This window comes from Botryllus schlosseri, chromosome 4 (genome assembly GCF_051294905.1).
Source record: "Botryllus schlosseri isolate E-star chromosome 4, Bs_hap1, whole genome shotgun sequence".
Taxonomy (NCBI): domain Eukaryota; kingdom Metazoa; phylum Chordata; class Ascidiacea; order Stolidobranchia; family Styelidae; genus Botryllus; species Botryllus schlosseri.
In genome coordinates, this window is record NC_137239.1 from 3768163 (window position 1) to 3795753 (window position 27591).

Sequence of the window (27591 nt, forward strand, 5' to 3'; positions counted from 1 at the left end):
AGCAAACACCCGATATCCCATGGATTTACTGGTATGTCCACAATTGTTCCAACTCAGCCCACCTCCCACGGTTAGTCACTGACGACTTGCTCAGTTTGTCACAAACTGGACGTCCAGTTATGTAACTCAAGATGACTTCCAGTGGAATAAATTTTTAGAATATTCCTATTCCCGTCACCAATGAATATTCCAGAGGATGTCATAGTAGTATGTCACCTGGATGCCACGTACATAGGAGTTCATCAGGATGCCCCTACTTTGATATCGCTTTCATGGGGTCCAGCTGGCTTGTTGAAAATGGCATATTATCATTATTCTTCCCCATGTGGGATGTACATATCGCGAAAGAAATCGTAAGACATACAGGCTTATAGCCATTTATCAGTGTACTGGTTTTATGAAAATATATCGCAATCCTGCGGTGTATTGATTTGATGAAATTGTTAATAAGCTGAATTATAAAGAGGCATATTGCTGGACCCATATAAGCGTGCACAACTGCACAATTGTGCAGTGTGCACATCATGGCGAAATTCGTGTTCTGAATATATATCCCGATATAGCGAAATACTGGAACAAATGTGCGCATCAATGTGAAATTGTGATGCAAGTGGCGGCATCACAACGTGATTCACTAAGGATGATACGCCATGATTATTTGTAGCACACAGCACGTCTCTACAATCGCGGCCCTATCGTGAAAACCAGACAGACATCTTCAAACCAGACAGCCTTCTTCCTTCTCCGTCACGTGTTACCTGCGCAGTCTAGCGCGACGCCGCGTGCATCTGAGATTTGAATCTGAGTTGATGTCTGTGTGACTGATGAGACGAGTTTCTTACAGATAATGGACGCAGACAAAACAGTAATTGATTAGATTGAGAAGCTGTACGAAGCAAAAACAGAAGACTTGCTGTCTGTTGTTAGTGTTGTTGATTCAGAAACTCTACCTGAACCGCTCCAACAGAGAAACAGTTTGAAATGGTAAGAGTTCTAATTTTTAGAATGATGCGTAAATAGACCTAACTATACCGTATACAATTCTTGTGAGCGTAATTTAGCTTCTCCTTTTTCGTTGATAGTTTGTGTTCAATATCGATATATGGTAGAACATTAATTGTTTGCTACGCCTCATTATTTCTTCGAATGCAGATACGCCATACTCTGAAGTGTGAATACGCTGTAATATGATTGAAACGCCATAAACACCGATTTGCTGATTCATTCCAATAGCAATGCTTTGCTGGTCGGTAGAATGAATGTTCCTCAAGATATTGATAAAAATATCTTGTGTATTTGCGTGGTCATATAGTAATCTAAGTAATGAGGCAATTATATATTGCTTGATCACTGGCTAACTCTATGAAATATACTAGTTTGATTGCGCCCGAGACTGGTTGCCGCCATTGTGGATTATTCCCAATTTACAACTCTTTTTGAACTTGAAAGTATTCTGCTGACTTTTCCTTCGAAAACCTTATAAAATGAGTACATTTACTGAATAGTAGGCATATGTCTCATATACAACCTCTATGAGTAATTGAGTATGAACAAGTGCAAGTTATATACTTTGATAGGATACCATGATTGATTATTATCAAGTTCATTGTTGATGACTATGCACCTTTGCTGTACATGAAACGCTCTTGCCGTGGCCAAATTCACTATGTATATATAGCCGCATATGTGTAAATTGTCCAGTAACGTCAACGGCAAGGTAACTGATGTGATATACAAGCATATTTTTTGAACGTGATAGAAGGCATCGTTTTAAAATTGGGTTGAACCCCTCTGTAAGGTAAGGAAATGCATGTGCTGCAATCAAACCCTCAACTCAGAGCAACGGTTTGGCCTATATTGCCCAGCAAATCGCGGCTATCAGAATGTATTATCGAATTACTAATGATGATGTAATCATACTCCTTCCAAGTGTTTCACAGCAGCCAATATTCTCGCTAACAATAACCTGATAACTGATTAGTGTGTAAACGTACTATTGGCAGCATGCTTGCACCCGCATCGGTTTGTTTTTGTTTCGCGTACTGTCAGATGACTTTAATACAACCATTCTGATTATTTCAATTTGTTAGATATCAGCAATATCTGCCATTTGTGATGACCAAGTCAAGCAGACTGTACGAAGAATGCATTATAGAGTGCGCAGTGTACCGTCAACATAATGAAGTTTTAAACTACAGCACGGGCTTCAACTCGATAAAAAAGAGCACGGAGCAAGTGGTGCCTGTATAATATCATTTTCTGTGAGTTGCATGGTAATCCTACCTATCATATCCGAAAATCAATGTTCATAATCAGAAGCTATTCTCTGGCACCGGATGCGAAATCCATTCATCAACAATGTCAAGTGTTGCGCCATACCCCGGTATCAAAGTTGAAGAGCAAACGAAGGTAACATAAATACTTGGATACAATTTGCAAAAACCGAAGGTGGTTGAAGAATTTTTGGTTGGTACTCAATCAGTCATAGCGTCATACATTCCTGCTCAAGTTCAAGTAGCAGTTAGTGACCGAGTGTTCAAGTAGAAGTAGATAATCAAGTTCTGAAAATTGCACGAGTATCAAGAAGTGGATTAGCCCGAATTGTCGAATTCTTTAGAGTGTAATCGTAAGTGACCATTTTCGAATATAGGTATAGTCAAGGTGAAAGTATATCAGCATCGGTACTCCAGTAGCACCAGAAGCAACATTCTAAATTTCTACTCCAGCGTACGCAGCAGTTTACAAGCAATGTTAAAACTACAAGCGGAAATAAAATTGGAACTCAAGTAAAGCATCAAATTTCTAATCACGTGTACGTAGAGATCTATAAGGCATGTAAAAACTGCTTTTCGTACAAGCAGAAATGGAGTTAAAATAACTCAAGTAATTTGTTTGATGGAGTAGATTTGGTCTACGTCAGAAGTGGCCAACCCATGGCTCACGAGAAGGTTTTCAGTGTATCGCGAGTTAATTTTCGAAATTGGTTGTTATATCAATAAATAAAATAGGCAGGTAACTTATTGGCAGGTAACCGAAAATATGATAAGCCTGACCGCGAACTTTATGATGTTGATGACGGAAAATATACGTTCCGACTCATTGGCGGAGGCAAGGGCCATCCACATTTTTGTATATGGACATGAACTAGAATATTTCGTCGCAGATTTATTTGACTTGATATTTTTCTTGACACTTCGCGCGATTCATTGTCACTCGATTTCTAGCTTTTCTAGTATTGTTTCCCTCTCATGAAAATTAAATATGCGCCCATTCTACAGAATTGAGCCTAACTATATTCGCAATTATGTGAGAACGTATTGTCCTACAAGCGACTTCGCGCCTGTACTCGCAGAAAGATAGTCGTTGATGAAACCTTTGCGCAAAATGATAGACAGATGTTCACTGAAATCTTTGATATTTTTATATATACAAGCCCCGATTATTCATGTCCTGGTCAATTGAGCCCAGCTGTATACAGAGGAGACCCACAATATATGCAACATTATTATTGCCCGAATTCATTCATTAACTTTGAAAAAATTTCGCTCTTGGCCCGGCTAGGACTTTTACACAGTGTTTTCATGACATGTTCGTTATCGAATTTGATTCATAGTAATATTAATATATGTCCTGTTTTTACCATTACCTAATCCTGTTCGCTCTTATCGGACGATTAAAAAAAGGACATCAACATTAAAGTGGCCCGTGCAGTGGTTCGTAAATCTCATGTGGCCCTTTGGCCGAAAAGTTTGGCCACCCCTGATCTAGGTGTTGCATTATCATAGCATGTAATTGTAAATGACTGTTTTCAAGTAGGCTACATGTTATCAAAGTAGTGTTGTTACCCAAGTAGAAGTAGAGGTGACATCATAAATATATTATTTATATGTATCGATTTACAAGACATGATAAGACTACTCCAAGTGGAAATAGAAAATGAACTTGAAAATTAGTCAAGTAAGTCATTCAAAGAAGTAGAGCTGGTCTTGGTGTTGCTTTCTTTGAGCATATATAATTGTTCCCAACCAGGATGCTGTATATTCTGGCATTACGATGCTATGATGTATTATTTCTTGTAATCCATGCACGCCATATACCAAACTAATCCGCAAATCAATGAAAAGGTAATCACTTCTCCGCTGCCTGCTGCAAAGTCCATTCATCTGCAACACAAGTGGACTACGAGGAAGCAGTGAATTCTTTGTTACGTCATGCCCCGGCAAAAGTCAAAAAGCCGCAATTGAAGGTATCAATCAGTTGAGCTCATATGAAACCGGGGAGGGGTCTAAGTAGTCGGTGTTGGTGCCCAAGTAGAAGTAATGTCATAGATTCCCTCCCAAGCATAAGTAGCAATTTACAAGGTAAAGTCGACTCCGCTGAATTTAGAGACCGTGTAACCGCTTTATTCGGCCAAAAATGCTTGTACAGGAGAGAAGTAGAATTGCATTTAAAATACTCCGGCTGGTTAATGCGGACAACACCGAGTCTGTGGTTAATTCGGCCAAAGTGGGCGGAACCACACTGTGAATAAAGTAGAGTCGACTGTGGATCAAAACCGTACTGAAAGTAAGAGTAGCGATTTACAGGGTATGTCATACCTATTTCAAGTGGAAGTTAACAAGTACTCTGTAGTTTGATGAAAGTCGATTTGGGCGTGATATCGCATTCATTAAATATGAAACTCAGTGGCGACAAACTCGCCTGATGTCGCAGACCGGACTCAAAAGCTTCAGATCGCTCGCGGGCCCCACCAATGGAGTGATTCCAAACTATTGCCTGAAAATCCGTGCAATGGTTTTTCATTTGAAACTTTATTATCAGGCCTTTCCACACAGTAGTGTAAAGATGAAATATATTTCGGATCATATGGGTTCTATTCTAGTTGCACCTATATCAGCAAACAACGAAATTGTCAATAATATGGTGATTAGGCGGCAGAATACAGTTGAAAATCAATGAAACAGTAGCTCTTCTAATATGATGCAAGTCAGTATTTTTCTATGCTACCGATGTTTTACTCGGACATGGCGGCAAACCTGGGTATGCGTTGAGGTAAACAAAGTATATAATTGTAAATACGGACGTTGGAATTTTCTTCATTGTCTTAAAAAGCGATTCAGGTTTCCCTTGAGGCCGGATACCATTTGAGTCTTTTGTGATGCACTAGTGCGACCACAGATATTGTAATTATATTTTTGTGAATATATTGTATTCACCATGTAACTTGCATGTATCAGTTCCGTATTGCCGTTTTTGCTTCTGTTTTAGGGAAATTTTCCATAGAACTCGGAACACAATATGCAATTTTCTCCGTACTCGACATTTGCAGTGTTGAGGGATTATTTAATGGAATTATTTATTATGAAAATTTCAAAGTGCTGCATAATACACGCATTGTTCAATCTACGCAGAATTGCTGGGCGGTCTGTATGTTTGACACCCCTGATGTAATGGAATGTGGCTTCTTCCAAACATGGGTTGGGTAGTCGAAGTAAAAGTAGTCAGTACTGCTCAAGTAATACATCATTTCTATTGAAGTATATGTAGTGGTTTACAGGACATGTTAAACCTACCTCGAGGAAGCAGTTAGCGTGATGTCGTAAACTTGGTCGAGGTGTCGGTTGATTTTAGCATATAACTGTAAGTGGCGATTAACAAATTGAAGTGTTCAACGTTGGGATTATAGTGGAAGTAGAAGTAACTTGGAGTAGTGTTAACATACTTCGTAAATCACAGCATACACCAGTATAAATTGAAGTTGAAAGGTACTCGAGTAGTTTGAAAATAGTAGATTTGGTTGTAATGTTTCATTCTTTTACCATGTAATGGTTCGAACATGTGTAGCCGAAGTAGAAGTGGTCGTTTTTGGTAGTCAAGCTGAAGTAAGAAGTAACATCATAAATTTCTATTGAAGTAGAAGTAGCGATTTTCAAGGTAGTCAATTATTTCAAGTGGAAGTAGAAATATAAGTTGATAAGTACTCGAGTAGTTAAAAAAAAGTAGTCTTCGTCGAACAGGAGTAGTTAGTTCTCAAGTAGACATCTAAGAACGTGAATCTGTAGTGAAGTATAAGTAGCGCTTTCCAAGGCGTTGTTCAACCACTTCGAGGGGAAGCAGGCAACGTAAGAATTCACTGACATTGCTGTATATATTTCAGGCACAAGCGCCGAAATGAAACGTTTTGGTGCAACAACTTGTGATTGCCTAAGAAAAAGAATAGGCACTCAACATAAGCAAACGGTGCTTTGATTTAATTCTTGCATTGTGACTTTTTACTGAACCCGTTTTGTCATGCTATTTTTAAATTGTTGCTGTTTCTTTATTCCTGTGATACCATTCTATTTAATTATATTTAATATTCATTAAAATCAACGTTTTTTTCACATAGACTGTTCCATTAGCTTCGAGTTGTCCTAGCAGTTGCTGTGTCTTATATTCCTGCGACACCTTTATATGTACTTAAGCTAATGACAAACAGTTAAAGTAAGACAGCATTGAGTGGTTTTAGCAGCTGCTGTTTATTGAACCCCTGCGACACATTTTCTGTGATTACTTGTTGCAATATGATTTTTCACTTCATCCTTGATTGTGTTAAGTGGTGGTAGTACTCGGCTTTCACATTTTGTGTGTTCGTTAATAGTAGTATAGCTTCGTTGATAATAACCAATATCGTATTTGTATTTTGCCAGTTTCGTTGCCCACTCGGCCAATATATGCTGTGTGTGAGCTGATATGATGTTGTATCCCATGTTGTTAGCCGTGAGGCGCTGAACCAGGTATGGAGTGGAGATGAGAAAGAGGACGAATGACACTTCCATAGGGAGTGGCGTCATGTCCACAGTACGTCAGGCGTGTCCATAGGGAGTGGCGCCACGTGCACAGTACGTCAGGCGCGATTATTAGGGAGTGGCGTCATGTACACAGTACGTCAGGCGCGTCCATAGGGAGTGACGCCATGTCCACAGTACGTCAGGCGCGTCCATAGGGAACCACGTGACGTCCAGGCTAGGTCAGACGCGTCCGAGAGGAGTCGCTTTGTGTCCACAGCACGTCATTGTGGACGTGCTCAGAGGGCAGACAGGACGTCTTTTCCACCGGAAGTCAACTGGACGTCGAGTGTTTGCTGGGATAGTTTTTTTACGTCTTTTGTAACGATTTTTATATATATCCAATCAAATTAACTAAGTACAACTACGAACGATCTATAATTATTCCACTGCGCCGTGCACGTGCGTAATTATTTCACTGCGTGTCAAAAAAAGTTTGAGAACCACTAGGTTAATATATCTGCCAGACGTCAACAATGCTTCAAGTGAGGGGAGGGTTAATACGGGTTGCAAGTTGTGGTAGCGAAAGGGTTAATATATCTGCCAGACGTCGACAATGGGTCAAGTGATGACAGGATTAATAGCGGATGTAAGCTGTTGTAGCGAAAGTTTTAATGAATCCGCGGCCAACTGCGATTATTGTTTCTCTCGAAGCATCATTTTGACATCGAATGCCTATAACAAGCAACGCGATCGCATTCGATTTGGTTGACTGGGATGACAGTGTACATATTGAACAAATGGGATCGCGGTCGTGAAAACTTGATGATTGCAGCGGCACACATAAACTTGAATATCACAAAACTACTAAAAAAATTCATCATGGAAGGTGAGAACGGTTTTAGGGTCTATCAGGGGCGCTGTTCTTGGAAATGCTATTAGTTTATGCGAATTAGCTCTAGTTTTCAAGAATCCACTTAATTGTATTTTTTTCATCATGGTATTCAAACTTGGTAACATTCGATCAGAACGGCCTAAATTGAATGTTTCCCTATCCCAGAGAGTTGTCATTATTGCGGGCAGTTTCGCATTAGGCACCAGCAGTAATTTTCCCCCATGCGAGTATTCCATCTACCTACAACTACATTGTTGTGATTGTATAGGTGCTGATTACTGTAATTAGTTTACTTTGCTCTGTTCATTCCTTTCGTACCTCAGTTGCTTATATCTGTGTTGTCGAGTGCATGTCCTAGTTCCGTGAAGTTGATTGTAGCTGAATTTCAGTTAATAAAAACCTAGAAAGCTGTCAAGCAGTTTCGTCTTCGTCTACCTACGCTTTCCTCGAAAGGTCACCACAATTTTATTAACTGCTATTGACACAATCGACTCTGGAATGACTTTCTCTCAAGAGAAGTGTATCCGCGTGCCGGTTCTAGATTTATTACCGAGCTCTCAAGACTCTTCGAAAGTATTCAACCACTGGGACAAAATGTTGTCGAGCTTCATATCGTCTGCAGAGTCTTCTTTGCCATCGACCAGCAGCACGGACACTGGACAAGAATCCAGCAGTGGCCGTCCCGGGGCAGTTCTCGATAAGTTGGTTATTTTGATTGGTTATGTATCGCCAAGCGTGTACGCTTTGATCGAAGATCATGGCACGTTCGAATCTGCCATGGCACACCTAACCAAGTTATATCGGAAGAAAAAGAACATCATATATGCTCGACATTTACTCGCAACTGCTAAGCAAGACTCTGGTGAGACCGTCGCTGATTTCTCACAAAAGTTGATCGCGCTCTGTCTCGTGATTGCAATTTTGAAGCTGTTAATGCAGAAGTGCATAAAATGGAGGCCGTTCGAGATGCCCTAATTACTGGCTTGCGGTCCTCTGGCATTAGATTGCGTCTTCTCGAACATGATGAGTTAACACTCGAAAAAGCCATGCAGATAGCAGACTCTCTTGAACGGGCGCAAGCGTTTTCCTCGTCCTATGAAATATCGCCTCCTACCGCTAACATGGTTCCGGGAAATCAGGAAATGCGGAAGACTTCACATACGCCTGATGAATCGCCTGTGTTGTCCTGCAGCTCTGAATTGGCTGCATTACAGAAGTCTCCAGAAAAAAAGAAGTGCTTATTTTGTGGCGGTTTCCATACGATGCTTCGCAAGTTTTGTCCAGCCCGAAACAGCGAATGTTTGATAGGCTTACCATACGTCCTCTTTTAAGAGGATTTGTCCTCTTTTTTGACTTCTTTGAAAGTGTCCTCGGAGGACGCCCTTTTGTCCTCTTTTTTGAGATTTTGTCCTCTTTTTTGAAAATTTAGGTCATATTTAGAGGAAATCGCGAGTGATATGCCGCAAATTAGCGCAGAAGTGAAGCTCCGGCGGGTATTTCGGAGGGAAAAGGGGTGAATTCAGCTCTGAGCGAAAAAAAGACCTTTTTTTTTTTTTTTTTTTTTTTTAGTCATCCGATCATGAAGCGGGTAAACTTTACCTGTTTTTGAGAATTCTTCTCCAGTTTTGCTTGTCTGAAATTTCTGAAAAAGTGTCCTCTTTTTTCATTTCCGAAATATGGTAAGCCTAATGTTTGAGGTGTGGCCGACGGGGTCACTTTGCCAAAGTCTGCAAATTCGATTTGGCTTCGCTAGCCGGTGTACCCGGTTCTTTGAGGCGTTCGACGTTGGAAGTTTTTGTTGCTGAGAGGTTGGTCAAAGTACTTGTAGATTCGGGGGCATACGAATGCTACATTAGCTCATCATTCGCCAAAATTCTCAATCTCGTTCTTACTCCTCGGGATTACACAATTACCCTTGCATCAAAGTCATCTTCCGCTCGAGTTATTGGTCACGCATACGCGACACTTCGTATTGAAGATAAAGATTACGGCGCAACTCAATTTTGCGTCGTTGATGAACTGTGCGCCGACGTAATTATCGGCTTGGAATTCCTCAAACAGCATAAGAGAGTTATATTTGAATTCGGTGGGCCGAAGGGAGATCTCGTAATAGGACGCAAGCATTGTGCCGTAGCTGCCGCTAAAGTGAGTGATCCGCCTGAAATATTCAAGTTTGTCGACCCAGCTGTAAAGCCTGTAGCTGTGAAGTCGAGAAAGTACAGCTCAGAGGATCGATCTTTCGCACGGACCGAGGTGTCAAAGCTCCTGGATGAAGGCGTTATAGAGAAGTCGGTATCTCCCTGGCGAGCTCAAGTTTTGGTAACCAAGGACCCTCGACATAAGAAAAGGTTGGTGATTGATTATTCGCGGACGATAAATCGATACACCCCTTTGGATGCTTATCCGCTACCAAAAATTGATGACATTGTCAATGAAGTTGCAAAAGGTGTTGTTTATAGCACGATCGATCTCAAGTCTGCGTATCACCAGGTGTCTCTCTATGCGGCCGACCGACCCTTCACAGCTTTTGAAGCTGATGGTTGTCTGTATCAATTTCGTCGCCTACCCTTCGGCATCACCAATGGGGTCGCTGCATTTCAGCGGTTCATTGATAAATTTATAGCGGACAACCACTTGAAAGGCACAATAGCTTACTTGGATAATGTAACTATATACGGAAGGAATCAGAAGGAGCACAATGAGAGGCTCTCTTCGTTCATGTCCGCCGCTGATTCAACAGGTCTGACTCTAAATAAAAATAAATGTGCGTTTGGGGTTTCGAAGCTCTCACTGCTCGGCCATCTGATATCCCACAATGATATTCGACCCGATCCGGATCATTTGCGACCCTTAACGCAAATGCCGGCTCCAAGCGATACTCGTAGTCTGAAGCGCTGTTTGGGCATGTTTTCGTACTATTCAAAATGGATTCCGTCCTTTTCCGACAAAGTGAAGCCCCTCTGTGAAAATGTCGTGTTCCCCTTGCTTGAAAAACAGAGAAACGCATTTGAAACGTTAAAACAAAATCTACTTCGCGCCTGTTTGAGCTGCATCTATGATGACGAACCGTTTCAAGTTGAATGCGATGCTTACGAAGTTGCGATCGCCTCTATTTTAAGCCAAAAGGGCAGGCACGTTGCGTTCATGTCTCGAACGCTATCAAAATGCGAAATGAAATACCCCGCTGTAGAAAAGGAAGCTTTGGCCATTGTCGAGTCTCTTCGAAAATGGGATTATCTCTTGAACCGAAATGAATTTAAATTGACAACGGACCAAAAGGCATTATCCTTCATATTTAGAAAAGACCATCCGAGTAAGATTAAAAATGCAAAGCTCAGTCTGTGGAAACTCGAGTTAAGTCCGCTAAAGTATCAAATAATTCACCGCCCTGGATCCGAGAATATCGGACCTGATACTCTGTCTCGGGTTTGTTGTTCGTCCCCAGGCCAGCCACACATGAGCCTTGAAGAGATCCATGAAGCGCTGAGTCACCCTGGGATTCGACGACTTGATCACTTTGTCCGATCCAAGAATCTACCTTTTTCTATGGAGGACGTTAAAAGAACTTGTGCTAATTGTCAAATATGTGCTAAATTGAAACCTCGGTTCTTCATGTCTAATGAAACGAACAAGTTGATAAAAGCTACTCGACCATGGGAACGTATTAGCATCGATTTCAAAGGTCCCGTTGATGGACCCAGAAAGTTTGTACTTGTTATTATTGACGAGTACAGTCGCTTCTTATTCGCTTATCCTTGTCGCGACATGACGTCGTCAACGGTCGTCAATCGTCTCTCATCCTTGTTTTCGCTTGTCGGTGTACCGGAATATGTACACAGTGACAGGGGTGCCTCATTTCTATCTAAGGAAATCACCGATTTCTAGACACGCAAGCGTATTGCCACCAGCAAGTCGGCTCCTTATCACCCCACAGGCAATTCGCAATGCGAGAGGCTTAATCAGACTTTGTGGAAATCCGTCAAGTTGCTTTTGGAAAGTCGGAGATTGCCGGAGAGACATTGGGAATCGGTTTTGCCGGATGCTCTGCATTCCATCCGGTCGCTCTTATGCACGGCAACTAATTGTTCTCCTCGTGACAGGTTCTTCAAGTTTGAAAGGAGATCCATGTTGGGCTACTCCATTCCCGACTGGCTTCTTCATGGCGGCACCGTACTTCTACGAAATTTTGTGCGGAACAAAGGCGACCCCCTCGTTAATGAGGTGGAACTATTGGATGCCAACCCTAAATACGCCTTAATACGTTACAGGAACGGCGTAGAATCAACGGTTTCCGTTAAGATCTCGCACCCTACCCTGTTTCTACAAAGTCTTCTGAGGCGCATGAAAGAAAGGAAAAAGAGTTTTCCTCTGTCTGCGATACGACGGAGCCGTCATCCGATGAACTTACCACCTCGTCCACAGCGAAAAAGATGGCGTTGCTTGTAAAACATTTTCTCCGCGTCGCGACGAAGTAGTGGAGCCCAGTAGCAGCGCAGATGTCGAGGAACCTCCACTGCGCCGATCCACGCGCATAAGGCGCGCTCCCGAACGTTACGGGCAAGGGACCTCGTAAAAGCTAGTCCCTATTTTTCTTGGTGGGGGTGAATGTGGTGATTGTATAAGTGCTGATTACTGTAATTAGTTTACTTTGCTCTGTTCATTCCTTTCGTACCTCAGTTGCTTATATCTGTGTTGTCGAGTGCATGTCCTAGTTCCGTGAAGTTAATTGTAGCTGAATTTCAGTTAATAAAAACCTAGAAAGCTGTCAAGCAGTTTCGTCTTCGTCTACCTACACTGTAAAAATTATTCTTGTTAATAAACAAGAAAAAACATGCTAGACTCGATTACTAGCTTACAGGCTTTTTCTAGTAACTCATTACAATCTTACAAGCTAATTCTTGTTAACTCAATACAAGCCCATAGCTTGTAACTCTCTCTTTTTCTCTCTCACATTATACCTAAATGTTGCACCTGTACTAGCAGTACCTATAACCAGAAAGACCCAATGTAGTCGGTGGCCATGATTGTTCGCAAATGTATAGCAAAAAGCTCATTTATTTACAGCCAATTAACTGCAGCAGATCAGCAGGCAATATACAGGCTCAAGCACAGATGGACAATAAACAGCAGCACTAGAAAAAGCAATTGTGTAAAAACAAAATTCCCATGACTTGGCCTGCAGCAGAACCAGCACGCTAACTCGAATTTTCAGGCAAGAAGCAATAATATTATAAATGTGTAAAGGCAAACTCATGAGCGTCACAACTGAATTTATTCAACAATAGTGCAGCTTGAAGACAGCATACTGAAGATGAATTGTTTGACAAGAACTCATGTAGTTTTGAAAGTAAATTATTTGGTCCAGTACAAACCTATTCCATAACTATTTATACTTTGCAGCATCAAAATTGTCAAGTAATGAAGTATGCCGAAAACATAATCACTTAAGGCAAAATCTACTTTAGCACCCCAAAAAGCAAAACTACTTCATAACTTACCAATTTGTATATCAATGATCAATTGCATTTCAAAACTGCACATCAATTTTTATCACCCATTGAAGCGACTGCAGACGGCATACGCAGCCCTTTCATTCTTGCAATGCGGATGGAGAAGAAATGTAGAGTATTATTCATACCGCTCGCAAACTGGATATTGAATACCCAATGCAGTGACACAAAGCTAAAGCATATGAGAAATCTACCACGTCATTTATCACTAGCCCGTCGACGTGCACCGTCCACTTGGTCTCTTGAGTGTCAAGATGTATGATTGGGTTGGTTCTGAATTATCCTGAAAAAAGACCACACAACTGTATACTGAAAGGCAAGGAGAGTATGAAATTATATAGCCTATAATACTACCAGAGTAATAATGGCTGATGTATTAGGTCAAAATGATAACTATGACATCAATTATACCAGAGGTGGCGAACCTTTTCGGTCGAAGGGACACACGAGATTTAGGAACAATTACGCGGGCCACTTGAATGTTGATGACCTTTTTTAGTCGTCCGATAGGAGCGTACCGAATTAGGTAACGTTGAAAACAATACTTACATTACTACGCTTTAATTTTCATACAATTATGTCATGAAAACTATGTGTGCAAAGTGCAACTGTGCATTCGGAACTTGTGAACTATACGCCGGTATTTCCCGGTCATGGTGAACACGTCTATTTTAATGTTTCCCCATGAACACTCATTGTTTTCATGGAGCGCACTTTCTCTTTTTTGCCTTTTTCCTTTTATTTGCATTCTCTCGAATGTCGCTTCCAAAAATGCTGACTCAGCATATAATTAGTTACGAGGTTTGAGTCTGATCCGTCCGCTCCCATTTCACAGGGTTTTGCGCAAGCCGTCGTACGACTTAATCCTGCTGTAAAATTTCGGCGGGAATCGGTCCTTTACACAGCACGACATCTGGATTCTGCGATTGTAACAGTTTGAGCCCTTTGTTTCTCAAGTCTTCAGCGTTCGTGCGCAGAGCCGTATTGCGCATTCTTGACTTTTCCGTTTTTGTCTTGCTCAGATGAATAAACCTCCTGTTCATTCGTTCAATGCCCAAAAGCTTAATGTGCTTTGCATTTTCCTTGGTGGTCATATGGTATAATACCTCGCTCCTTTTGTATTCCTTATACGGAGGAGGTATTCCCTTTGTATGCCCATGTGCGGCGGCGAGTCCCCAGGCTGAAACTACAGCCCTGTCACACTTTCCCATGATGGAACTTATTTCCTCGATATCCATTGGTACACCGAGTTTCTCCCGAATTACGCGGCAGGTATCTTCCCAAGGATGGTACCCGTCAATTGCGTTATCGCAACTTTCGTGCCGGCAGTGAAACATCAATGCCCGTTGTATTCTCTCTCCGCGGGGCATTTTCAGCGCGTACCAAGGTTCTTCTCGCTTTGGGATTGTTGCCCAAACATGTGGGTCGTCGTCTCCCGCAGCCATCTCCATCCAATAAGATCGAGACAATCCATCCGACGTGAATACTTGCAATGTGCTTAAATGGATTACCTCCTTTATTTGGAATCCCGAGAGGTGATTGAGCCATCTTTGAATCAAGGGTTTTGGGCTCGGATTCTTTGCCTTGTCCGTCATCCTTTTAAGGAGTCCAAACACCCCTGTGTTATCCGTGATTATCGTGAAGGGTAGGGCACGTAACATCGACTGCCACTTTTCCACCGAATCTTTTAGGGCTTTTAGTTCCTTTGTGCATGGGTCATAGGCTTTTGCCGCCGGAGTTACCCATTTCTGGCTGTAATAAGCGATCGGGTACACTTCTTTAAACGGCGGTTTGCTTCCTTCCTCCGTCTGGAAGATCACTGACCCGAACCCTACATCTGACGCATCTGTTTCTACGAAAAGTGGGAGCTCCGGATCCAGATGGTACAAGACCCTGGCATTGTTGAGCGACGCCTGTGCCGTCTTGTAGTCTTGTACCAGTTCATTGGTCCAAAGTACTGGTGTTACTCTGCCTTGTGTCGCAGGGACGTTACCGGTCAGCGCATCGAATTTAGCCAGTTTAAGGCTTAGCTCCGGGATATGCTCGGAGATGTAGCGGAGAGCGCCGATCCATCCCCGTAACTCATATATGTTATGGGGCGGTGAAAGTTCTCTCAGGGCCCTTATCCTTTCGGGCTGAACTTCGATTTCCTTTCCCGTCAGGGTTGCACCCAATAGGTTTACCCTCCGCTTTCCAATGAAGCATTTATTGACACTGACCGTCAATTTCATCTTGGCTAGTTGTTCAAATACCAGTCGTAGTAGTACCAAATGGTCATCTACCGTTTTTGTGCTAAGGAAAATGTCGTCTATGTAGGCCTCCATAGGCGTTGCATTCTCCTCATCCGTCCGGCCATTTTGTTTCATGTGATGTTGGTATTTTTCTATGATGGGTTTCACCACGCATTCTTGCATGTTTGCGCTCCATAGAGCAACTGCGGTCTTCAAACCCATCGGCATCTTGCGCCATCGCACGTGCATTCCTTTGATGGCTATACCCACGTATTGTTTAGACCTTTCCGTGACATCCATATGGAAATAGGCCTTCTTCAAATCTAGTAGTGAAAGTACTTCTCTGCCTTGGGCTAGTTGCTTTACATCTGGTACTAGCGGCGGAGGTACTTCTATCGATTTTATGGCTGCATTCAAGGGTTGGAGATTCTGTACCACCCTCCATGATTGCTTCCATCCGTCCTCCTGTTTCTGTCTTTCATTCATTTTTTGGGGAACGACAAAAATAGCCAACTTCCATTCTGCGAATCCTTGTTTGATGACGCCCAAGTCCAAGAAGTTGTCTACTGCTTCTTTTAAAGCCTTAGCCTGGCCCTCCCCCTTCAGATTATAAGGCCCAGATACGAATGGTTTCGTCGAAGGATCCTTAAGTTCGATGTCGCATTTGTATTTCATGGCTTGTGGGGCGCCGAGGTGGCCCCGAAGGTCCTCGAGTTCAGACGCAAACGGTGCGTAGACGGCTTTCCAGACTTCATCAGGTATGATGGTGTTTTCTGGGGTCGTCAGGTCAGGAGGCTTATACGGGAGTTTGGCCAGTGCTACTGATTGAGCACAGATATTCTCAAGTTCCGTCTTGACGCTTGGGTGAGTATTTTTCTGTAAAATATACGTAGTAACTGGTCCAGCCATAGGCTGGTGTGGACGTCGTGATGATCGAATTTTCGGTGTTGGTGGAGGGAGGGCGAGGTCCTTCGACATAGGCCTCTGATCTCGGCGCGTGCCCGCACCTACCGTCACGCCGACGGAATCGATTTCTCCCGTCGGGGACCCTGTTTCTGGGGAGACGTGCATCCTAAAATCCCCAGACTCCTTGTCGGACATGACCGGACGTATATCCGGTTGATCGACAATAGCTGCTTCGTTCGAACCTTTTGGGACAGTAGTCATTACTGTGGCTGTCGTCATGCATCTATGGGCCGAATCGATACCGTCATCCGGACAAGTGCATCCACGAGAGCTTTTAGGACCAGTTTTCTCGTGCAGGTCCTCATTTACGCCAGCGGGCATTCCACGCTCGACGTCAGCTGTAGCAGTCGCCATGCATCTATGGGCCGAAGTTCTGCAGTTCTTCGGACAAGTGCATCCACGAGGGCTCTTGGGACCAGTTTTCTCGTGCAGGTCCCCATCAGCTGTAGTGATCGCCATGCATCTATGGGCCGGATTATTACATTCATCCGGACAAGTGCATCCGCGATAGTTTACAGGACCAGTTTTCTCGTGCAGGTCCTCAATTACGCCAGCGGGCATTCCACGCTCGACGTCTTCATTAATGGTGTCAGCAGGCATTCCTGTCTCGACACCAGCATTTTCCCTTAGGTTCTGTGTGACGTTAGTTGCGATTCTCAACTCGTCGTTCGCACCAGTGGCGATTTCCATCTTGGTACTCGCGCCAGCGGCAATTTTCCGCTCCACGCTGTCTTGGTTTGCAGCCTCCATAAACCCATCGTCGATTACAGTGTCGCGAGTACTGTTTCCGACGTTGGTTCCGTCCCGTTCATCACACGGGTTCTCGTCATGTAGCGTTACTAAAGACAATTCTTCATTTGCGTTAGACGGGGTTTTTAATTCAGTTGCTATGCTTGGTAATTGTTGGACTTGATCAATCCATTTTAAGCCGACAATATTGAGAGGGACTCCTTTCCCGGTCGCAAATGGAACCGGTAATCCATCAAAATCGATTGTAACTAAGGAGTCCACATGGGAGGAGCCCCCTATACCACGTAACTTCATATCTAAGGGTTGGCGTTCCTCCCAACTTTTTGGATACATGGTTTGTACGACATTTTTCATAATCAAATTGGGTATGCTTCCCGTGTCGGCCAGAAATTTCGTACCAGTTGTCGAATCAACTAAGTACAAAAGCCGACCGCCGAATAACTCCGTAAAGTCAGGCTGTAGAGGGTTATCCGGTGTGTCAAGAAAAGTAAATAGGGGTAAGGAAGCATTATGTAAAGTCTTTGCGTGTTGTGGAAGTAAATTGTCTGGGAGCTGATTTACCGGATCAATCAGCACCCCGAGACGTTTTTTGAGAGCTGTATTCCTTGATCGAGCTCTTCCTCCGTCCAGTGTGACGCATCGTACCGACGCGGGTTTCGAGGGTATTGTGGTTCCGTCCAGGCGGCCACCTGGCCGTTGCTCTGGGGTGGTTGAGCCGGCGGTCCTTGGGGACCCCATTGGTCCCTATTGTGCCAGTGGGTCCTATCCCGATTCTTCGGTCGAGTGTCGAAGTAATTTTCGCACAGGACCGTTCGCTGAACAAATGAAGGAGAGCGTTGGGTCGCAAGATACCTGTCAAGGTCCCGGATCGTTCGTAGGTTATTCTGCCTCAGAAACGGTCCCCAGTTTCGTTCCGCGGCTTCCTTTAGGTAGGCAGGTACTGGCCGTGTCCGCACTCGTATGACCCATCCCAAGGTGTCATCCTTGGCGAGTGCCTCGTCGTTGAGCCAAAGGATGAATTTGGCCACGCAATTGCGGGACTGGTGTCCGGGCGCCTTGCAGTAATAGCACACCGAGAGTGCCTGTCCCCGAGGTGGATCCAAGTACAAGCCTAGAGGGGCGAAGATGTTAGGATTACCAAGGAAATTGTACCTCTCACATTGGGTTTCTGCTATGTTGCGAGCTTCCTGGCTGTTTGACGGGGTGATTTGCGAGCTATCTCCCCCCATTCCTGAATCCTGTGTGTTCATCATTCGTGGACTCATCATTCGCGGGCCATGATTCGAAGCACTCGGTCCAGGTTGAAACATCGGTTGTCCCGCAGGTCCTGACGGTGCGTTGTAGGCGTTTCTAGGTCGCGTTTGTCCAGGCCTCGGGGCCTGTACCCGTCTTCCAGGTCCATAACCGTTCCCGCTGTTGACAGGCGGACGGCCGGTCCGAGCCATACGATGTGGGTTGCGACGTCGGCCGTCATCGGCCAATTGTCGTGGCGGCATCTGTCCTACCGGTCTAGGGGGTGTACTTGCACCACCAAAAATGTCCTGCGGCTGCAGGGGTGAAGGTGGCTGCACCGTTGGTGGTGGCGTTGTTCCTGGGCCAGGAGGAGTGTTTAACTGTCCCTCTCTACTCCCATGAGTGGGATAACTGTGCATCATGGGCCCCGCAGGCTGAACATTATAGATGTGTACCGGCGGTAATGACACCGACTTCTCGCGTGTTTTATCGGGCACCCGAGTGGGTAGACTCATTTCCTGCTCGTCCAAGAACTCGGAGTTCCAGTATAACTGCAGTTCCTCCGCCACATCCTGCCATGACTTGTCGTCCCAACCCCGCATGAGCAATCTAAGAGATTCTGGTAGCTTTTGTCGCAAGTTGCGAAAGAGCCGTAGACCATCCTGATTCGCTTTGATCTCGTCATACATGTTTATCTCCAGTTGTTTCAGAGCGCTGTTCAATAGCGGCAATGGCTCTTTTTCCCAACAATAATTTCTCCGGAAATCGTTGATTACCCTCTCATTGTTTACCAAACCTTGAGGATTGGATAGTGATAGCGCTTTCATCACTGAGGTCCACTTCGCATTTCCTGAATTTGTGTTAAAGAAGTTCCCCAGCTGGTTGGCTTGCTTGGTACGCCCCGCACTTCGCAACTTCTTCTGCATGGCGTTGGCCAGGATGATATCCGCATCGGTGTCACCCTCACCGTGTCGTACCCGTTTCATCGTATTCGCCATCCATTTCAGAAGAGGCATGTCTCCCGGATCCATCATGAGTTGTAACATTTCTTTCTCCGACTGAAATCTTACAGGTGTAGTAAGCATCGGGTGTTGTGGGAGTGGGTGTGGTCGTGGGACTGGGACTGGACTTCGTGGTCTCTCCCCGCCTTCCCTAGGAGTGGAAGCGTATCGCGGCAGCCTTAGGTATTCTGGACTACCCGATCTGTCTTCCCCATATCCCGTCGCGAAGTGCTCTGGGCTGAGAAGGTTCGTCGTGGCATTCCTGCAAGCTGCCAACGACTCCCTCGCCTTGTCCATCCTCTGAGTCAATCGACTCAACTGGGCGTTGACCTTATCCTCTATGCGACCAGAGTTCCCGTCACCGTTTCGTGGTTGTTGGTCCTCCCGGAAGGTGACGCGTCTTGTCTGATCGCTATCCGTGCTGTTCGTCCGACCTTTGGATCCTTTAGTCGCCTGTCGGCCCTCGAGCCACTTATCGAGTTGTTCATGGGTTAGCGGATAGCCACCGTCGGAATCCGGTCCAGTATCGGTTTCTGTTTCCTCCGATTGGAGCGGTCCGGGCGTGTCCACCAGGTATCTCGTTAGACGAGGGCTATTTATACTAGCAAGCGTTCGCAGATGATCGTAGGACCTTGGGGTCGGACCTCCCTCCGCGCCTATTTGTTTAGGGCGTGTCCCGCTTCCTGTGCGGAAACTCGGAGCAAGTCCAGGCTTCGAGCCTGACGGAGGGATCGTTTCAGAGTCCGGCAACGTAGGGTACACAGCCGTTACCGTATGGCAATCCAGGCCCTTTTGGACCGTAAACGTGGGCATGGGTGCTACGTCCATGCCCGTTTGTACAGTAGCCGGGTTATATGCCGGTGGAGGTGCTGTAGCCATTACCGACAGAGAAGGAGGTGGCGGCGGATTATCCCCAACAACTTGTGCGTGTGCCACGCCCAGTTCGAATTCCGACTTCAGGATTTCATTGAGCACCGCGGTGGAAACCTTCCCGCTAGCTTTCGAGGTTGCATTACACACCGCTTTGAGATCGGCCTGAGCCTGCCTCACTTCCTTCTTGGCTTTCTCTAACCCTTTCATCGTTCCGGGCAGAGTCGACTTGATTTCTTTTAGCGCTTTTGTTTGTTCCGCTACGTTTCTCGCCAGTTGTTCCTCTTGTTGTCTGACATCTTCGTGGCGTTTCTGTGTTGCTTTTAGCAGTTTGATCCCCTGCTCGAGTTCGCCGGCCGCCTTCGACGGCTTCTTTTTCTTTCTAAATAACTTCAGCATTGTTTGCAAGATTTGTTTAAAACTTCGATTGTCTGTTTGTCTTTGCTGAACTCCTTATTGGCTTGAGGAGGTGGCGTTCTGAACCTGGATGACTTCAGACAGGGTTACGTTGCCCGAGATCACTGATTCAGGAGTCGTAGGTACGAGGTGACCTCCGATGACAACAAACGATTTGTTCGCTGTAGTAATGCTGTCAGAGGGTACTCCAGTTGTCGTGGAGATTGCAGGTGGTGGTAATAGTAGGGATGCAAGGAATGACGGTACGTGGTGCCCGTAGACCGATAATACTATCACCAAAAGTGAGATGGCGGATGTGATTACGGATGCGACTAGTACGGCTTTCACGATGGTCGTCTTTGAGCACATCGATGAGTCAGCGTTATACCGGAAACTATCCCAGTGGTGCCTCCAGATGTTTTAAAGTGCAGCTCCACAACGATTGTTATGCGAGTAGTCCACACTTGGTTCGGATAATTTCGCGGTGAGGAGTTGACTCTTCTTTTGTACTCGAGTTGTCCAGACGACGTTCTTGGATATTGATTGAAGTATCCGTGGCGGTTGCAATGTTGTATATCCAAGTAGTCAATGACCGTCAGGTCCAGAATTCTAAACTAACCTATGCTAACGTGTAAACTTAATACAACCAAATACTCCAATCAGAAAATTGCAATAATTAACTAATTAGATAGTAATTTCAAAATTCTCCAACGTGGGTTAATGCGTATACTAGCATCGGCCTTTCCTGCCGTAAATTACACAATGTACTTTCACAATACATGAGCATCTTACACGTATTAATGAGCATCCATAAAACATGCCTAACATGAATATGGGAATAGCACAATCTATGAAAAACGGATAACTCTTGTTAACTCATAAACAGTACAGGTACATATTATAGTACTAGCATGTATATCATTATACAAATCATTTTTCATATCGTCATCATTTTGACATTCATCATTTTCACTATTAAGGACGTCACATCTTAGGTGTAATTATCATCACCCTAAGCCTATAAATAAGCTCGTGTGGAATACCCTTAACGGGATGTCTCTTACTCAGGACATTAGTGAAATGTTATGTAATAGATTGGAATATCGGAGTATCTTTAAAATGTTCGGAGTTGGCTGATTAAACTTTGTATTTTATTAATGTTTTGCAATATTTTTATCAATAACGATTCGCACCTAAAGTATCTAGGATTTTGATTTCGTTAAACTAGGGGGTGATAAGATCCCTAGGGTCCTGCTTATAGCGTAGCAGTGTATAACGCATGATTAATGCCTAATTATTATCTTCAGGCACAGTACTTGCTATTTAATTACTGCAGTAACAATCAATTCATCACATATTAAATGTTCAATCACTCATACATATATCTAAGACATAAAATGTTAGCGCCATTTTAAAGCAACCTGATGGTATTGGTCAAAGATACAGCAAATGCAGCGTTTGAACACAATAAGGAAAATTGGCGTCACTATACAATAACACATCATAGTCACCCTCGCATGAAAGTACCCATCAGTTCGTTATGATTCTCGTGTTCGTCACCGTGCCGCAGATTGGATTTATGCCATTACTCGTCCAACGCATCTTTTTCGATCTCCATCATCGTGTTTTCAGATCACCTTTGGCAATTGTACGTTTGAGCACTCGGTCTCGTGCATCTCTTTTCGAACCCGATTTCTTTGACTCCTTTGATCATGAAACAATTTTTCTGCCGCAGCTTGTCATGATCGTCTCTTCCTCCGTTACCGTTAACGGGAATTCTTACGGGCTTGGTTTGGCACGTTCCAATCTTTGGTTCACTGTCCCTTTGTTAGCAGTGATTGATGGTTGTGCCGGATTTCCTTTTATTTCTTCTATTACACTTCGTTAAGCCCTCGAGAGGAGTAATATTTTCGGGATCTCGTTTGCACTCTTAGAGTTGGCACTCTCAAGTCGCTCAAAATTGCCGAAAAATTGTCTTGTTATGGTTTTGGTACGAGCATGGCATTTCCTTCTCGGCGTTTTCAGACGTTATCACTTGGTATTGTCATACGCGTTTTCGGGCACATTCGATGTTCACATAGAGGACATTTAAATAGACACATATCAGAATATTGCGAGATTTGTTATCGTAACGTCACTATAACACAGTAATTTGCGTACATATACAGATCACGATGCGATAACTATACTTGCCAGGCAGATCCATTTCGTAAAACGAATGTGCAGCAAGACGGGTCCATTTCTAATGTCCTACTCAACCATTGACACATCCGTTTCGAAAAACGCATGTGTGGACAGGTTCGGGGTTCTTTTTCCTAAGGTCTTTATGATAGCAGTACTGGCCCGAGGTATTCCTACTTAATTCTAGTCCTAATTCTAGTCCTAATTCTAGTCTTAATCATTCTCGGTTATAGCCCTAAACATTTTGGAAAGTCTGTCCGTCTTATCCAAGATCTAATATCAAGGTACGGATCTATATCCATTGTGGATATTGTCCTTAACATTTTGGAAAATATGTCCGTCTTATCCAGGATCTAAGATCAAGGTACGGAGCTATTAATTATAGTGACCCTAATCGTTTTGAAAAATCTGTCCGTCTTATCCAGTATCTAATATCAAGGTACGGATCAGTAAAGCAGTAGCCCTAAAATTTTTAGGAAATATGTCCGTCTTATCCAGGATCTAAAATCAAGGTACGGATATTTATCAATTATTCCACGAGGGTATAGATACTGACACGTATGTTGTGTCTTATCTCTTTTCTCCCCCTCTCAAATTCGCATGGTTTGAATGCTTGGCACCTGTCGGTTTTACAAAACATTCTCATAACGGTCCGAGCCCAAGTCCAATCCAACTACCTCTTCGTGTTACACACGTTGTATGTTACATGTCCAACACAACTACTCCTTTAACCACTTCGTATCCCATAAAGGCATTTTTCTGTTTATAATCTATATCAGTCATAAGTTACTATTTACAAATGTCTATCTACATTTTATAATTTTTTATTTGTGCTTTATAATTTTCAATATTTTCTCGTAATCTTCAAGTTTCCTTTATAAATTTTAAGATTTTCTTTATAAATTACAAGATTTTCTTTATAAATATCAATATTTCCTTCATAAATTCTGTTTTCTCTTTATAAATTTTTTCTTTATAAATTCAGTTTTCTCTTTATGAATTACAATATTTCCTTTATAATTTTCAATTTTTTTGTTTATAAATTTTGTCTTTTATAATTTTTATACCTTATTTACACTTTGGGTTTTATTTTTTGAGAATGTTTTTGGTGGATTTTTAAATGCTATATTGTATTATATATATATACATTATTTACATTACAATTGCGTTGTCCCTGCCTTTCCCTTTATCACACTGGGAATGCCAATGGCCACGTTCCTTTAGTCTATTTACAAGAAGTTTGAAGAAAACGCGGTCTTCCCATAATTAATGCAAGTGTGAGAAGTGCCAAGAACCAAACTTATTGTTTTCCACGTTACTACTTCCACAAGAACGCCCAATAAGCCTAGTTTCTTCCCGCCAAATTGCACAATATATACATGTTGAATGACACCTCTTACCTTATGGTAAGTGCCAATCGGTGTCAATCGTGAATGGATAGGGATGCCATGAGGCAGGAACGAAAAAAGATTCACAAATTTTCATTCAAATTTACATAGTTATTTACAGGTTCACACAATTTGTTATTCTCATTTTTTTTTATTTTATATATATATACCGATATTTACAGACACTAAAGATATTGCGTTATCCCTGCCTTCCTCTCCGTCTAACTGGGAATGCCAATGGCCACGTTACTTCAGTGCACTCCTAAGATTTCCAAAGGCCTTTGGATCACTCATAAAATGCCCAAAAAGAACGCGGTCTTCCCATAGTTAATTTTAGGTGCAGTACGAATTGAGAAGTGCCATGAACCAAGCTTGTTGTTCCCCATGTTACCCCAAGCATAAGGATACCCAACAAGTCCGGTTTCTTCTATCAAAATCGCACGCTTAAGTATATATATACATATGTACAGGTGAAGGACCCCTCTTATCATATGACGAGAGCACGCTGTGCATATGCACAGGTGAAGGACCCCTCTTATCATACGATAAGTGCCAAGCGGTGTCCTTCGAATTTACCGACTAAGAGAGGTGCCGTGAGGCAGAGAAAAACAAATTAAATTACTTACAAATATACGCGACTATGTACAAAATCAACTCGCGATTTAATATAATTAACGATTGTAAAAACCGTTTTCGTCATAAGCTTCTCAAAATATAATAAGAATAAAAATAATAAATTCTTTCCTTTAATCAATATATGTATAATTTACAACTATCGAGCAAGACGCAGAATGCAGATGTGCGCTGTGCGGGCGGGGAGCGGTATGCGGACAAAACTCAACCAAGTAACCATTAAAATATAAGTAATAAATAATAAACAAAAAAAATTAGCAAACTATTTCATATCGTACATAAGGTGATTTTTCACGGGAAGGGTGGCTATCAAGTTTATCGCGCGAAGTTAATCAACTACTACCATTCGTTATAACGATACCCCCATTGAAACGTAGACATTTTCTAGGTTTATCAGGCGGTTGCCTTTTGCTGTTCAGTATCTTTACATGGTTGTTTATGTAACTATATATAATTCCGTAGATCTAATAAAATAAAATACAAGAATACGGCTTCTACTTTCGGCTATTCCAAAGTTCCACCGTATTCTGGCTCTTAACACTTTTTCCGTTTAGTTTGGCTTGACAGGGATGCCGAATTATTAAAATTGTCCTAAGTCCCTGTCAGCCGGCCCTATGAATTTAGTTGTCACGGCTTATCCGACGTCTAGTACCGCCGGTCCTATGCCCTATGAATTTAGTTGTCACGGCTTATCCGACGTCTAGTACCGCCGGTCCTATTGTCCTAATGAAAACAAAATTCCTACCCGACGCTGCTTTCAGCGTTCTCTACCGGTTCTAGCGTTAGACGTGGAGGCTGATGTTGCGGTGGCGTCGTCAGAGTGGTGTCTTTTCCTGGCACCGAGGACTGCTGATCTATTACACGCTTGTGGCGATGTTTGCCTGCTACCAGAAACAAAAATATCCCTCTCGCGATCGACCGCAAGATAGTTATCGAATGAAGACCCCCGTGTATCGAGGTATCCCCCATGGAGGTACTCTACTTCCGCCTCTTGGCGTACTCGTTTAGGGTCCCAAACTGACATTTTCATTTCCACCCGATGACGTTGCATCAATATAGATATGGCTGTTATTACCGCTTCCGGATACAATACCATGATTATCGCGTGATTTCTCCCTATATCATTGACTTGGGCATTACCTTCAGTTAACCCATGGGCTGTTATACCGCATATCTGGCATATCGCTATGCATGCCTCTACGTCGGTGTCACGTTGGAAATAAGGTTTAGAGTACTTAGTGAGCCAGCGTCGCTTCCCTTCAACAGCTACCCCACCTTTAATTGACGACAGGTACTGTTGCCAATAACGTACCCTCGGGTTGTTTTGATCAAACCCTAACAACAACCTCACCAAGTGTTTCTTGACCCCCTCGCTCCCAATGGTCTTGAGTACGAGGCGCTGCCTTTCCTTGAATGGTAACGTCCCTGCCCATTCACGGACAAAGCTGTGATCCATCTCGGGCTCACACAGCAGTCCATAACACATTTCAACTTGGTTAAGATTCCGTTTAATATTTCCTTATATTCCTTAATACAAATCAGCACAGTTCACGAAAATGTGAGCACGGAACAATGATACACAGAAGCAACGAGACACAAGTAAGTTCTAGTGGCACATTTCCATATATTCATCTCCTAGGGAATCCAGACCGGACTCGTCTCGACCGTCTATTTCCAAGAATAAACCGACGTCAAAATCTTGTTCGAGGGTCTGTATTGTTGGGGCATCGGGGGACCAATTGTTTTCCAGAAACTCATCCACTTCCATATCGCTTGCGCACGTCAAGCTCAAATCCTTCAAGGAAGCACTCAAGTTCTTATACGTTCGCCAGGATTCTTTGTTCGACTTATAGTGGGTCAATGCGTGCACGGCACGCGCGTGTGCGGCTTTCGCTTGTTTTCTACGTTTTTTGTTATTCAAAATTTCTCTTTTTCTTTTCATTCGATCCGATCTGAGTTTTGCCATGGCCGCCCTAATATCTTTCCGAGTTATTTCTACAGTCCATTTTCCTTTTCCCAATTTCTCATCTTCATCAACATACTTAACATTTCTTCGTTTTATTTTCACACCAAATTTGCCATTATTCAATTTCTCAGTAGTCCACTCAGTGTTAATCGCATATGCTTTTCCAGCAGTTGGTAATTCGAATCTAGCCATTCGTGATGATCAACTAACAAGTAATTTTTCCTTAAAAACAGATACAATACGTCATGACGCCAAAATAAAGTCAGAACAAAGTTTCAAAAACAGTTTTATTCAGTTTAAAACAGGTTCAGTTTAAAACAGCCTATCGTTCGAGGAGTCAAAACTCCAACCGCCGTATTACGCGCGAAAGTTTCTTAGTCGTTTGTCGGGTCATTCGTTTGTCCGAGTTGTCTTGCTTACGCGGTGCTTTGTGCTTGAGTTTCGGTCCAGTTTTTGACGCAGGCGTAGATGCAGACGCAGATGGAGACGCAGATGGCGTGAGCGCAAACGAGGGAATGAGGGGTGGCCAATAGTTTTTCAGAAATTCTTTCAGAAATTCATTCATTTCTGTTACGTCAATGGACCAGAACTTTAATTCCCCCTCGGCCTCATGAAATCTCTTATATTCTTCAGAGAATTCTTCTTGTGCTCCCTGGATTGTATTAACCAAGTCCCCCCAATCTCCCTGAAGTGCACTCCTATCAACACGAGTGCGGCCATAGCTTCACACACTTCGATTTTTTTCATAAGTTTTTCTGTATCGTCCGGGGTCTCCAGGTTCCTTATTTCCGACATTCTGGCAAC

At 43.3% G+C, this 27591-nt stretch overlaps 1 long non-coding RNA gene across 1 annotated transcript; it reads left to right on the plus strand.

Moving 5' to 3' along the window:
• Positions 1 to 6351, plus strand: LOC145437916 (uncharacterized). Its single transcript, XR_013914781.1, has 4 exons — positions 1 to 984; positions 2091 to 2409; positions 4125 to 4246; positions 6158 to 6351. It is a non-coding gene; the product is annotated as an uncharacterized LOC145437916 (long non-coding RNA).
• Positions 6352 to 27591: the final 21240 nt, after the last annotated feature.